The following is a 15,294-nucleotide window of genomic DNA, read 5'->3' on the forward strand; positions in this document are numbered from 1 at the left end:
AAGCTGGGAGAGAAACTTCACCTTGATCAATGTCTAGTCATGCCAGGTGGAATAGCACCACAATACGGCTCTCTACACTGGTTATCTCTTGAATTAAATGGCCTGGGTATCTCTGGCCACTTAATCGGGAGCCTGCCTTTTCTTGTGCCTGGGTTGCTGTCCGTCTCCTGGGTGTTCTATGGCTTTGGCTGCAGCAGATTTCCTAGGAGCCCTCCAAACTGTGGGGTTTTTCAGAGGAACAGACATGCTGATGATCTGCCCTGCCTGAGGGTGTAGGCTGGAAGGGAAGATTTAATATTTTAATTAAAATTGAAAAATAAGAGCCTTCTGTGATCAGTGGAGGAGCTGGGATGGAAGTCTTCCTGCTGCCATTTGCACCAGGGAGCTGGGAGACTCCATGGCCTTCTGTGCACAGCCTGCCAGGAGGGAGTAATCTCCCAGCAGGCTTTCACTTTTGATTACAGAGGTGAGATCTCCACCTTCTCTCAGGAGGGGACCCAGGTAGGAGCACATAGGGCCTAAGATAAGTGGAGCAGCTGGGACTGAGTTTGTTCCACTTCCATTTGCACCAGGTAGCCAGGAGACTCTACAGCCTTCTGTGATTAGTGGAGCAGTGGGGTTGGAAGTCTTCCTGCTGCCAGTTGCACCAGGGAGCCAGGAGACTCCACAGCTGTGCATAGCCCAACAGGAGAGAGTGGTCTCCCAGCAGCCTTTCACTTTTGATCACAAAGATGAGATCTCCACCTTCTCTCTGGAGGGGAACAGCTAAGATCAATGGAGTAGCTGGGACAGAAGTCTTCCTGCCCACTGCCATTTGCCCCTGGGAGCTGGGAAACTCCACAGTCTTCTGTGCAAAGCCTTCCAGGAGAGAGAGAGAGATCTCCCAGCAGTGCTTTCACTTTTGAGCTCAGAGGAGTAAGGACACAGGCTTACAGGCACACAGGAGGAACAAACTACAGACAGAGACAACAATAGCACCAGATGGTGAAAGGCAAGCACAAGAACCCTACCAACAGAAACCAAGGCCTCATGGCAACATCAGAACCCAGTTCTCCCACAACAGCAAGTCCCGGAAACCCCAACACACTGGAAAAGCAAGAGCTGGATTTAAAATCTTATCTCATTATGCTGATAGAGGGCTTCAAGAAAGATGTAAAAAGTTCCCTCAAAGAAATACAGGAGAGCATCAGTCAACATGTAAAAGCCCTTAAAGAGGAAACACAAAAATCCCTTAAAGAAATACAGGAGATCATGGGTCAACAGACAGAAGCCCTTAAAGAAGAAACACAAAAATCCCTTAAAGAATGACAGGAAAACACAAACAAGTGAAAGAACTGAGCAAAACCATCAAGAATCTGAAAGTGGAAGTAGAAACAATAAAGAAATCACAAAGTGAGACATCTCTGGAGATAGAAAACCTTGGAAAGAATTCAGGAGTCATAGATGCAAGCATCAACAACAGAATACAAGAGATAGAAGAAAGAACCTTAGATGCTCAAGATACCATAGAAAACATTGAATCAACAGTCAAAGAAAGTGCAAAATACATAAAGCTGGTAACTCAAAACATCCAGGAACTTCAGGAGACAATGAGAAGAACAAACCTAAGGATTATAGGTATAGGCATAGGTATAAGAGAGCGAGGAGTCACATCTTAAGTGCCCAGTAAATATCTTCAACAAAATTGTTGAAGAAAACTTCCCTAACCTAGAAAAAGAGATGCCCATGAACATACAAGAAGCCTTTAGAACTCCAAACAGACTGGACCAGAACAGAAAGTCCTCCTGGCACATAAGAATCAAAACACCAAATTCACCAAACAAAGAAAGAATACTAAAAACAGTAAGGGGAAAAGGGCTAGTAACTTATAAAGGCATACTTATCAGAATCACACCAGACTTCTACCAGAGACTATGAAAGCTAGAAATCTTGGGCAGACCTCATACAGACCCTAAGAGAACACAAATGCCAGCCCAGGCTACTATACCCAACAAAACTCTCAATCATCATAGATGGAGAAACCAAGATGTTCCATGATAAAACCAAATTTGTACAATATCTGTCCACAAATCCAGCCTTACAAAGGATAATTGATGAAAAATGCCAACACAAGGATGGAAACTACACCCTAGAAAAAGCAAGAAAGTAATCTTCTTCCAAAAAAACAAAAGAAGATGCTCACACAAACATAAAAATAACATCAAAAATAACAAGAAGTAACAATCACTATACCCTAATATAACTTAACAACAATGGACTCAACTCCCCAATAAAAAGACATAGACTAATGGAATATTTCTCATGTAATCTTCAATTTTATCAGAAAATATTTGTAATTCCCCTTCTAATTAATTTAGTAATTTCTTTTATGTCTAGCATCTTATCTGCATTATTTTTCATGATAACCTTCAATTTTAACATGTCTTTCTATATACTTCCTCTATTTTATCAGAAATGTTTACATTGTAAATCTGTGATTTAGAAACACAGGTATTTCTAATTCCACCTTCAATTAATTTGGAAAGAGTTTTTACATCAACCATTTATATGTAAAATTTTCCATGAAATAGTCAATTTTAACATGTTTGTCTATTTATTTCTTGAATTTTACCAGAAATATTTTCCATGTAAATCTTCAATGTTATATGAAAATGTTTATAATATCACCTTCAATCAAATTAGAATTATATTTCTGCCTTTTATCTATATAATTTCCATGATAATCTTCAATTTTAACATGTTTTTCTATATATTTCTACAATTTTATCAGAAATATTTCCCATGTAAATCTTCGTTTATCAGAAAATGTTTATAATTCCAAATCAACTTAGAAATACTTTTATGCCTATTATTATTTTATCTATATAAAAATTTCCATGATAATATTCAATTCAAATATATTTTACTACATTTTTCTAAGATTTTATCAGAAATATTTTCCACATAAATCTTAAATTCACTCATAAAATGTTTCTACCCCATATTTCAATTAATTTAACAATGTTTTATGTCTACCACTTTACTCCTTTATTTTACATGAAAATTGTCAATGTTTATCTAAAATATTTTCCATGTAAATCTTTAATTTTATCATAAAGTGGTTTTACTTCTCTTTACTTCCCTTTTCTTTTTTTTTTCTTTTTTTTTTCTTTTCTATAGTCTTTGTTTACATTCCAAATGCTTTCCCCTTTCCCGGTTCCCCCCTCCCCATATATACCATAAGCCCTCTTCCCTATGCCCATTCCCCAATTACCCCCCTCCCATTTCTCTGTCCAGGTTCTCCCCTACAATGCTGGATCAAGCATTTCCAAGACCAGGGCCCTCTCCTTCCTTCTTCTTGGGAATCATTTGATATGCTAATTGTGCTAATTTGAAATGCTAATTTGATAGGCTAATCTTGAGTATTCAGAGCTTCTGGGCTAATTAATATCCACTTATCAGTGATTGCATTCCATGGGTATTCTTTTGTAATTGTGTTACCTCACTTAGGATGATATTTTCCAGTTCCAAACATTTGCCTAAAAATTTCATGAATTCATTGTTTTTAATTGATAAGTCATATTCCACTGTGTAAATATACCACATTTTCTGTATCCATTCCTCCATTGGGGGACATCTGGGTTCTTTCCAGCTTCTGACTATTATAAATAAGGCTGCTATGAGCATAGTGGAGCATGTGTCCTTGTTGAATGCTGGGGAATCCTCTGAGTATATGCCCAGGAGTGGTATAGCAGGGTCCTCCAGAAGTGTCATGTCCAGTTTTCTGAGGAACCACCAGACTGATTTCCAGAGTGGTTGTAATATCTTGCAATCCCACGAGCAGTGGAGAAGTGTTCCTCTTTCTCCACATCCTTGCCAACACTGCTGTTTCCTGAGTTTTTAACCTTAGCCATTCTGACTGGTGTGAGGTGAAATCTCAGGGTTGTTTTGATTTGCATTTCCCTAATGACTAATGATGTTGAACATTTCTTAAGGTGCTTCCCGGCCATCTGAATTTCTTCAGGAAAAAAATTCTTTGTTTAACTCTGTACCCTATTTTTAATAGGGTTATTTGGTTTTCTGGGGTCTAACTTCTTGAGTTCTTTGTATTATATTAAATATTAGCCCTCTTTTGGATGTAGGATAGGTGAAGGTCTTTTCCCAATTTGTTGTTTGCTGTTTTGTCCTTTTGATGGTGGCCTTTCCCTTACAGAAACTTTGTAATTTTATGAGATCCCATTTGTCAATTCCTGATCTTAGAGAATAAATTCTGTTCTTTTCAGGAACTTTTCCCCTGTGCCCATATCCTCAATGATCTTCCCCAGTTTCTTTTCTGTAAGTTTCAGTGTGTCTGGTTTTATGTGGAGGTCCTTGATCCAATTGGAGTTGAGCTTAATAGGAGGGGATAAGAATGGATCAATTGACATTCTTCTGCATGCTGACCACCAATTGAACCAGCACCATTTGATGAAAGGCTATCTTTTCCTCTGGATGTTTTCTGCTCCTTTGTTGAAGATCAAGTGATGATAGGTATGAGGTTCATTTCTGGGTCTTCAATCCTATTTCATTGATCCACTTGCCTGTCACTGTACCAATACCATGTAGTTTTTAACACTATTGCTCTGTAGTATTGCTTGAGGTCTGGGATACTGATTCCCCTAGAAGTTATTTTACTGTTGAGAATAGTTTTATCTATCCTGAGTTTTTTGTTATTCCAGATGAATTTGAGAATTGCTCTTTCTAACTCTATGAAGAACTGAGTTGGGATTTTGATGGGGATTGTTTTGAATCTGTATATTGCTTTTGGCAAGATGGCCATTTTAACTATATTAATCCTGCCAATACACAAGGATGGAAGATTGTTCCATTTTCTGAGGTCTTCTTCAATTTCCTTCTTCAGAGACCTGAAATAGCTGTCATAAAGATCTTTCACTTGTTTGGTTAGAGTCACACCAAGATACTTTATATTATTTGTGACTATTGTGAAGGGTGTCATTTCCCTAACTTCTTTCTCAGCTTGCCTATCCTTTGAGTATAGGAAGGCTACTGATATGCTTGAGTTGATTTTATAACCAGCCACTTTGCTGGAGTTGTTTATTAGCTGTAGGAGTTCTTTGGTGGAGTTTCTTGGGTCACTTAAGTATATTATTTTTTTTTAATTTTTTTATTCGATATAATTTATTTACATTTCAAATGATTTCCCTTTTCTAGCCCCCCCACTCCCCGAAAGTCCCGTAAGCCCCCTTCTCTTCCCCTGTCCTCCCACCTACCCCTTCCCACTTCCCCGTTCTGGTTTTGCTGAATACTGTTTCACTGAGTCTTTCCAGAACCAGGGGCCACTCCTCCTTTCTTCTTGTACCTCATTTGATGTGTGGATTATGTTTTGGGTATTCCAGTTTTCTAGGTTAATATCCACTTATTAGTGAGTGCATACCATGATTCACCTTTTGAGTCTGGGTTACCTCACTTAGTATGATATTCTCTAGCTCCATCCATTTGCCTAAGAATTTCATGAATTCATTGTTTCTAATGGCTGAATAGTACTCCATTGTGTAGATATACCACATTTTTTGCATCCACTCTTCTGTTGAGGGATACCTGGGTTCTATCCAGCATCTGGCAATTATAAATAGGGCTGCTATGAACATAGTAGAGCATGTATCCTTATTACATGGTGGGGAGACTTCTGGGTATATGCCCAGGAGTGGTATAGCAGGATCTTCTGGAAGTGAGGTGCCCAGTTTTTGGAGGAACCGCCAGACTGATTTCCAGAGTGGTTGTACCAATTTGCAACCCCACCAGCAGTGGAGGAGTGTTCCTCTTTCTCCACACCCTCTCCAACACCTGCTGTCTCCTGAATTTTTAATCTTAGCCATTCTGACTGGTGTAAGATGAAATCTTAGGGTTGTTTTGATTTGCATTTCCCTAATGACTAATGAAGTTGAGCATTTTTTTTCCTTTCTTTTTTTTTTTAACTTTTTTTTATTCGATATAATTTATTTACATTTCAAGTGATTTCCCCTTTTCTAGCCCCCCCCCCCCCACTCTCCGAAAGTCCCATAAGCCCTCTTCTCTTCCCCTGTCCTCCCTCCCACCCCTTCCCAGTTCCCCGTTCTGGTTTTGCCGAATACTGTTTCACTGAGTCTTTCCAGAACCAGGGACCACTCCTCCTTTCTTTTTGTATCTCATTTGATGTGTGGATTATGTTTTGGGTATTCCAGTTTTCTAGGTTAATAACCACTTATTAGTGAGTGCATACCATGATTCACCTTTTGAGTCTGGGTTACCTCACTTAGTATGATGTTCTCTAGCTCCATCCATTTGCCTAAGAATTTAATGAATTCATTGTTTCTAATGGCTGAATAGTACTCCATTGTGTAGATATACCACATTTTTTGCATCCACTCTTCTGTTGAGGGATACCTGGGTTCTTTCCAGCATCTGGCAATTATAAATAGGGCTGCTATGAACATAGTAGAGCATGTATCCTTATTACATGGTGGGGAATCCTCTGGGTATATGCCCAGGAGTGGTATAGCAGGATCTTCTGGAAGTGAGGTGCCCAGTTTTTGGAGGAACCGCCAGACTGATTTCCAGAGTGGTTGTACCAATTTGCAACCCCACCAGCAGTGGAGGAGTGTTCCTCTTTCACCACACCCTCTCCAACACCTGCTGTCTCCTGAATTTTTAATCTTAGCCATTCTGACTGGTGTAAGATGAAATCTTAGGGTTGTTTTGATTTGCATTTCCCTAATGACTAATGAAGTTGAGCATTTTTTAAGATGCTTCTCCGCCATCCGAAGTTCTTCAGGTGAGAATTCTTTGTTTAACTCTGTACCCCATTTTTTAATAGGGTTGTTCGGTTTTCTGGAGTCTAACTTCTTGAGTTCTTTATATATATTGGATATTAGCCCTCTATCTGATGTAGGATTGGTGAAGATCTTTTCCCAATTTGTTGGTTGCCGATTTGTCCTCTTGATGGTGTCCTTTGCCTTACAGAAACTTTGTAATTTTATGAGGTCCCATTTGTCAATTCTTGCTCTTAGAGCATACGCTATTGGTGTTCTGTTCAGAAACTTTCTCCCTGTACCGATGTCCTCAAGGGTCTTCCCCAGTTTCTTTTCTATTAGCTTCAGAGTGTCTGGCTTTATGTGGAGGTCCTTGATCCATTTGGATTTGAGCTTAGTACAAGGAGACAAGGATGGATCAATTCGCATTCTTCTGCATGCTGACCTCCAGTTGAACCAGCACCATTTGTTGAAAGTATATTATTATATCATCTGCAAATAGTGATAGTTTGACTTCTTCCTTTCCAATTTGTATCCCTTTGACTTCCTTATGTTATCTAATTGATCTAGCTAGAACTTCAAGTACTATATTGAAATGAAATGGAGAGAGTGGGCAGCCCTGTGTAGACCCTGATTTTACTGGGATTGATTGAATTTTCTCTCCATGTAGTTTGATGTTGGCTACCGGTTTGCTATATGTTGCTTTTACTATGGTTAGGTATGGGCCTTGAATTCCTGTTCTTTCCAAGACTTTTAGCATGAAAGGATGCTGAATTTTGTCAAAAGCTTTTTCAGCATCTAATGAAATGACCATGTGGTTTTTTTTCTTTGAGTTTGTTTATGTAGTGGATGGCATTGATGAATTTCTGTACATTGAGCCATCCCTGCATCCCAGTGATGAAGACTACATGATCATGGTGGATGATGATTTTGGTCTGTTTTTTGATTCAGTGGGCAAGAATTTCATTGGGTATTTTTGCATCTATATTCATAAGGGATATTGGCCTGAAGTTCTCCTTCTTTGTTGGATCTTTGTGTGGTTTTGGTATCAGTGTAATTGTGGCTTTATGGAATGAGTTGGGTAGTGTTCCTTCTGTTTCTATTTTGTGGGATAGTTTGAAGAGTGTTGGTGTTAGGTCTTTTTTGAAGGTCTGAAAGAATTCTGCACTAAAACCATCAGGTCCTGGGCTTTTTTTGGTTGAAAGACTTTCTATGACCCCTTCTATTTCTTTAGGGGTATGGAACTGTTTAGAGGATCTATTTGATCCTGATTTAATTTTGGTATTTGGTATCTGTCTAGTAAAATGTCGATTTTCTCCATATCCTCCCATTGTGTTGAGTATAGACTTTTGTAGTAGGATATGAAGTGTTTTTTTTTTTTAATTTCCTCAGTTTCTGCTGTTATATCTCCCTTTTCATTTCTAATTTTGTTAATTTGAATACTGTCTCTGTGCCCTTTGGTTAGTCTGGCTAAGGGTTTATCGGTCTTGTTGATTTTCTCAAAGAACCAGCTCCTGGTTTTGTTGATTTGTATGGTTCACTTTGTTTCTACTTGATTGATTTTATCCCTGAGTTTGATAATTCCCTGTCTTCTACTCCTCCTGGGTGAATTAGCTTCTTTTTGTTCCAGGGCTTTCAGGTGTGCCATTAAGCTGCTAATGTATGCTCTCTCCAGTTTCTTTTTGGAGATACACAGGGTTATGAGTTTTCCTCTTAGCACTGCTTTCATTGTGTTCCATAAATTTGGATATGTTGTGGCTTCATTTTCATTAAAATCTAAAAAGTCTTTGATTTCTTTCTTTATTTCTTCCTTGACCATGGTATCATTGAGTAGAGTATTATTCAGTTTCCATGTGTATGTGGGCTTTCTGCTGTTTTTGTTGTTATTGAAGAACACTTTTACTCCATAGTGATCTGATAGGAGGCATGGGATTAGTTCAATCTTCTTGTATTTGTTGAGGTTTATCTTGTGACCAATTATATGATCAATGTTGGAGAAGGTAACGTGAGGTGCTGAGAATAAGGTATACTCTTTTGCTTTAGGATTAAATGTTCTATGTATATATCTGTTAAATCTAATTGATCCAAAGCTTCAATCAGTTTCATTGTGTCCCTGTTTAGTTTCTGTTTTCCTGATCAGTCCATTGAGGAGAGTGGAGTGTTGAAGTCACAGACAATTATTATGTTAGGTGCAATGGGTGCCTTGAGCATTAATAAAGTTTCTTTTACGAATGAGGGTGCCCTTGCATTTGGAGCACTGATGTTTAGAATTGAGAGTTTTTCTTGGTGGATTTTTCCTTTGACCAGCAAGAAGTGTCCTTCTCTGTCTCTTTTGATGAATTTAGGTTGAAAGTCGATTTTATCTGATATTAGAATGGCTACTCTGGCTTGTTTCCTGAGACCATTTGCTTGTAAAATTGTCTTCTAGTCTTTTACTCCAAGGTAGTGTTTGTATTTGACACTGAGGTATGTTTCCTGTATGCAGCAAAATGTAGGATCCTGTTTACATATCCAGTCGGTTAGTCTATGTCTTTTTATTGGGGCATTGAGCCCATTGATGTTAAGAGATATTAAGGAATAGTGATTATTACTTCTTGTCATTTTTGATGTTATTTTTTATATTTGATTGGTTATCTTCTTTTGGGTTTGATGAAAGAAGGTTACTATCTTGCTTTTTCCAGGGTGAAGTTTCCCTCCTTGTATTGGTGTTTTCCTCCTATTATCCTTTGTATGACTGGGTTTGTGGAAAGATATTGGGTAAACTTAGTTTTGTCATGGAATATCTTAGTTTCTCCATCTATGGTGATTGAGAGTTTTGCTGGGTATAGTAGTTTTGGCTGGCATTTGTGTTCTCTTAGAGTCTGCATGAGATCTGCCCAGGATCTTCTAGCTTTCCTGGTCTCTGGTGAGAAGTCTGGTGTGATTCTGATAGTTCTTCCTTTATATGTTACTTGGCCTTTTTCTCTTATTGCCTTTAATATTCTTTCTTTGTTTAGTACATTTGGGGTTTTGATTATTATGCGACAGGAGGTATTTCTGTTCTGGTCCAGTCTGTTTGGAGTTCTGTAGGCTTCTCGTATATTCATGGGCATCTTTCTCTTTAGGTCAGGGAAGTTTTCTTCCATAATTTTGTTGAAGATATTTGCTGGCCCTTTAAGGTATAAATCTTCACTCTCATCTATACCTATAATCCTTAGGTTTTTTCTTCTAATTGTGTCCTGGATTTCCTGGATGTTTTGGGTTACAAGCTTTTTCTACTTTGACTGTGGTTTACATAGTTTCTATCATATCTTTGGCATCTGAGATTCTTTCTTCTCTCTCTTGTATTCTGTTGTTGATATTTGCATCTATGGCCCCTGATTTCTTCCCAAGGTTTTCTATCTCCAAAGTTGTCTCACTTTGTGATTTCTAGTTGTTTCTATTTCTGTTTTTAGATTCTGGATGTTTTTGCTCAGTTCTTTCACTTGTTTGTTTGTGTTTTCCTATAATTCTTTAAGAGTTTTTTGTGTTTCCTCTTTCATGACTTCTGCCTGTTGACCCAAGTCTCTTGTATTTCTTTAAGTGATTTTTGCATTTCCTCCTTATTGGCTTCTCTCTTTTGACCCATATTCTCCTGAATTTCTTTGAATGGTTTTTGTGTTTCCTTTGTAAGGGCTTCTAACTTTTGATCCATTTTCTCCTGTATTTCTTGAAGAGATTTTATTACATCCTCGTGTTCCTCTAACAGCATCATGACCACTAATTTTAAATACAAATCTTGTTTTTCTGTTTTGTTGGGGGACCCCGGACTTGCTGTTGTTGGAGAAATGGGTTCAGATGCTTCCATATTGCCTTGATTTCTGTTAGTAACATTCCTATGTTTGCCTTTTGCCATCTGGTGATCTCTGGTGTTAGTTGGTCCTGTTGTCACTGACTGGTGCTTGAACCTCCTGTGAGCCCTTACTTCCCTTTTCAATAAATAAAGAAAAAAAAATTTTTTTAAAAAAGAGAAACCATAAGAGATAAATTAGCCAATTGCTGTGAACAAAGGTTTCTTGAAAAAAGAAGTATAAAATGGGTAAGAAATTTCTTGGGAGCCCCCAAGTATTCAGGTTAGCTGACTCTGTTGGCCTTCCTGTGGATTCCTGATCCTCTTAATGTCCCTCAATTCTTTCCTCAACTCTTCTGTAAGACTTCCTGAGCTCCATCTAATGTGTGGCTGTTTATCTCAAAATCTCTTCTATTTGGTGATAGGCTGATGGGTGGAACTTCTCAGAGGATAGTTATGTAGAAAACTTTATTAATTTTCTTTTTTTGAATACAATGTTTTACATTTAATTTTTTTTCCACATCTGTATAAATGGTTTTCAGTGTCAATAATACTATCTTTCCAGCTAGGCCTTTTTTTTTTTTATCCATGCTTTTCCCTAAATTCTTAAAATATTTTTCAAATAAATAAAAGCAAGAAGACCTGAACAATATCTGAATCCAAGTGGAATTTCCTCAAAGTCAGCACCAAAAGCAAGAGTGAGGTCTTGGGAGGACAGAATTCACAGCATGCTGCAAAAAAATTTACATGGTGGTTAACACTCTGGTTTAGAAAAAAGAGTCAGGAGCTAAGGAAAAATGGCAAATAACTGATTCAGCAGAAAGATGTGGAAGAGCTTGTTTCTTCTGTGTATCTTCTTGGGCCCCTTAAGATGTTTATGATGTGCTATATGATATAGCATTATATAATATATGTTATTGGAAAGTATATTTATTACTTTTCTGAATGTTGTTGCAATAAGTTTAACAGGAGTAACTCAAGGAAGGAAAGACTTATCCTGATCTATAGTTCAGGGCATAGCCCATCTTGTGAGGAGTTAACCATGCAAAACTTCTTCTCACATTGCATCAGCAACCAAGAAGTAGAGAGGGAAATGGGTGAACCCTCTTTGTGTAACTGAGCTGTTGTTTTTATTTTGTCTGGCACTACCTCTCGTGGCATTTTGCAAAGAACATTCAGTATGGAAAATCCTGCCCTGGGCAAATATCTCTGAAATACCCCCTGTAGGGTCATCCCTTTGGATGTTTCCTTGGTAACTCTAAATCCTGTCAATTTGAAAGTAAAGAGTAACCATCATGGAAAGTATTGAAATTTTCATCACTGAAATAGCTAGGAGTCCTCACTGAGCTATCAAGACTCCATGTTTCAATTGTTTTCACCTAAACTATTTATTATATTCACTGATTTAAATCATGCTTACTTATTACATAGTAATTTTTAGCTCTATAAATCCTTCTGCTTATTGGCTGGTTGAAGAAGATAAAATAATTTTACATTTGTAATTTTAAAAATATGATTATTCTACATTGTTTTTAAATTGTTACATCTAGAAATCCTATTGCTTAACTTGATCCCAATCATTTAGTTTCATGATAAGTAGTGGTATGGTATCATATCAAATGATTCTTTTCTTATTTGTATACTCTGTTTTTACCTACTTCTTGTTGGAAAGGCTATGTTTCCTAAGACAATACCCTCAGGATGCTGCAATAAAGACTGATAGTCTTAATCTCTATCTTAGATTCCACAGTATATAAACTTTGGGCAATTCTCATACACTGTTTATCATTTGATGCTCAAATACCAACTTTTGTTCCTCTTGACATTACTGTTAAGTAAATAAGAAACAAAATCTTCCTTTCTCCATACGAGCCTCACACATATTCCTCTGCACAAACATGTACATCCCCTTCTCCCACCCACATAATGGTATCAATTTTATATTCTACAATTCTATTCTTCACTTCTTTCCTACATACTTTCCAATGCTTATAACCAAAATGTCAAGGAAACTAACATTAAATGTATTTCTTGATTGATTATCTTAAGAATAGTTTTGTATTTCTTTAGTGATATTCAATGCCTTCATTTGTGGCATTGCTTTACAATAAAATATGCTATCATTGGTGTATATATACATTTTATTTCCTATTCCAATTGAAGTTTGTTTGCATCAGACAGCTTATTAGGGTGTAGACTTCTTAGATACTGTTCTGGGTTTCTTTTCACTTGGGGTCTCAAAGCTATGCTCTCCCATAATTCTGAAATCATTATAAATAAAGGATATATTTAAAGCAAGACAGAGCTTATTTTTAGTCTCTTAGTCTGTTGGTTATAATGACATTTCAAATTGTGGTATGCCATCAGATCATATAATTGCAGTTAATCCTTCAGATTATGTATGTTTTGAATGTAAAGCTAGGTTTTGCATAGGCAGAGTTTATTAGATAAGTGGCTGAATGAGAATAATACAGTTTTATCCATGGCATGGGCCAGAAATGATTTTAGGCTGACAAACAAATTCCACCTAGAGGTGGTTGCTTACCTTGTAATCTTCAGGAATTTACTTTTAAAATTTCTCCTGGGCATGACATTTTTAAAGTGTTTTAGATCACTTCTATAACACAGTTTTCTTAGTGAACATAAAGGTCCACTTCTTACTACTAATGACAAATGGTTACTTATTAATGAAAGAGGACAAGAAGTAGGTAGCAGGGTAAGAGGTGGCTATAACAAATCTTAGGATATGCACTAACCCTCACCCCATGCCTTGCTTTCATTACTCAGCAGATATGTTTCCTATTTATCATCTTTTCCTATCCTAATTGCTTTGACAAATATTAACGCAATCTTATCATTCTTGAGTTGCTGTGGTTAGTGTTGGGGCACATGGCTTAGAGTCATGCTGTTCAGCTAGCAGGAAGAAGCAAGGTCAGATGACCAATAGTGTGGCCACTATTCTGACATTCATTTCCAAAACTTTACTTGGGAAAGTGATTTAGATAACTGGATAAGAACTATTTTTCACTTGTTCTTTGTACTTGCACCTTCTTATGTGTATGATGGATAGTCAGGATTACAGGCAGCATCTGCCCCTGATGGCATGTTATGTTGCCCAGTAGAGAGACAGTGCAGTCCAGTGCAGGAGTTGAGACAGTGTCAGTCAGGGACCACACACTGTAACTCAAGCTTTGCCCTTCAAACATGAGGAGTTACCTTGACAAAAATGCTTAAGAAATCTATAGCTCTGGGTTATTAATCATCTATAAATACAGAAGAACGCAACTTTTCAGCTTTTAGTGAACAACTAGCTAATAATGTGCCTGATAATAGAATACTTTGCTGAAAAGGGAAACTAACAGCATACAAATGGTCTTCACAGTGCATTTGTCCAGAAAAATGTGAAATTCATTCCAAATGACTTGAGGAGAAATGCAAATGGTCTCTTCAGAACACTTCTGAAAGATGACCAGAAGTTTTATCTATTCTATCCAGCTTTCTGGACAGAATACACTTACTAGTTCTGGGGAATGGGTAGAGTGAATCTCAGCAGAGCAAAAACTGGGGAATCCTGCCCCCAATACAGCAAATATATCAGATTAGAGTGCTGTTTCTGGTGTAAAAGACGGTTTCTGTTGGGCTCCAGTCCAAAAATTTGCATCTTTTACTAGGAGGCAGATAATTTGGGAAGGAGCACTGCAGAGGAGGCCTTTGAAGAATAGACAATACCTATTTTTTTTTTTGGAATGTTCCTTGTATCAACATGTTTATACCTTTCAGGGGAAAAGAGCACAGTATTTTAGATTTTAAAAGACTGATACCTTGATAATCTAATTATTTTTTTATTGTAAACTTGACAAGGAATAGCTACATGCTTTTCTTTTGTGTAGATTTGCTAAAATTTATTGGGCCAATCTATTTATTTATTTATTTATTTATTTATTTATTTATTTATTTATTTATTTTATTCACTTTATATTCTGCACACTGCCTCCTCCCAGTCACCTCCACCCCCACAATCTTCCCCATCCCCTACCCTTCTACTCTGAGCAGGTCCCCCTGGGTATCGACCCCACATCAGGCACTTCAAGTCTGCGAGGCTTCCTTCAAGTCTCTTCCTTCAAGTCTCTTCAAGTCTTCCTCCCCTACTAAGACCAAGGAAGGCAGCCCAGCTAGTAGAACATATTCCAAGTACAAGCAACAGCTTTTGGGATAGCCCCATTTCCAGTTGTTCAGGACCCACATGAAGGTCAAGCTGAGCATCTGCTATATATGTTTGGGGAGGACTACGTCCAGCCTGTGTATGTTCTTTGGTTGGTAGTTCAGATTTGGAGAGTCCCAAGAGCCCTCGTTAGTTGACTCTGGTGGTCTTCCCCTGGAGTTCCTATCCTCTTCAGTGCCTGAGTTCCTTCCTCCTATTCTTTCATCAGAATCCCCAAGCTATATCTACTATTTGGCTATGGACCAATCTATGAATATTGGACAATAAAATTTGTTTTCCCTCTATCCTCTGGTAGCTGAGGTAAACTTAAGTACATTTCCAATTTACAAGCATGTCATAATTTCTTGCCACTCCTTGGTTCTCATAACCATGGTTTCAAGTTAATATGATGTTTCAACACATATTGAAATCTGGTTTATGATTTCTCTCAGTTTCTTCGTTTGCCAGAATCTTAATGGAGCTTTCACCAGTTAATCTTGCTTCATTAAGGGAAGATT

The sequence above is a fragment of the Apodemus sylvaticus genome, chromosome 4, assembly GCF_947179515.1.
Source record: "Apodemus sylvaticus chromosome 4, mApoSyl1.1, whole genome shotgun sequence".
NCBI lineage: Eukaryota > Metazoa > Chordata > Mammalia > Rodentia > Muridae > Apodemus > Apodemus sylvaticus.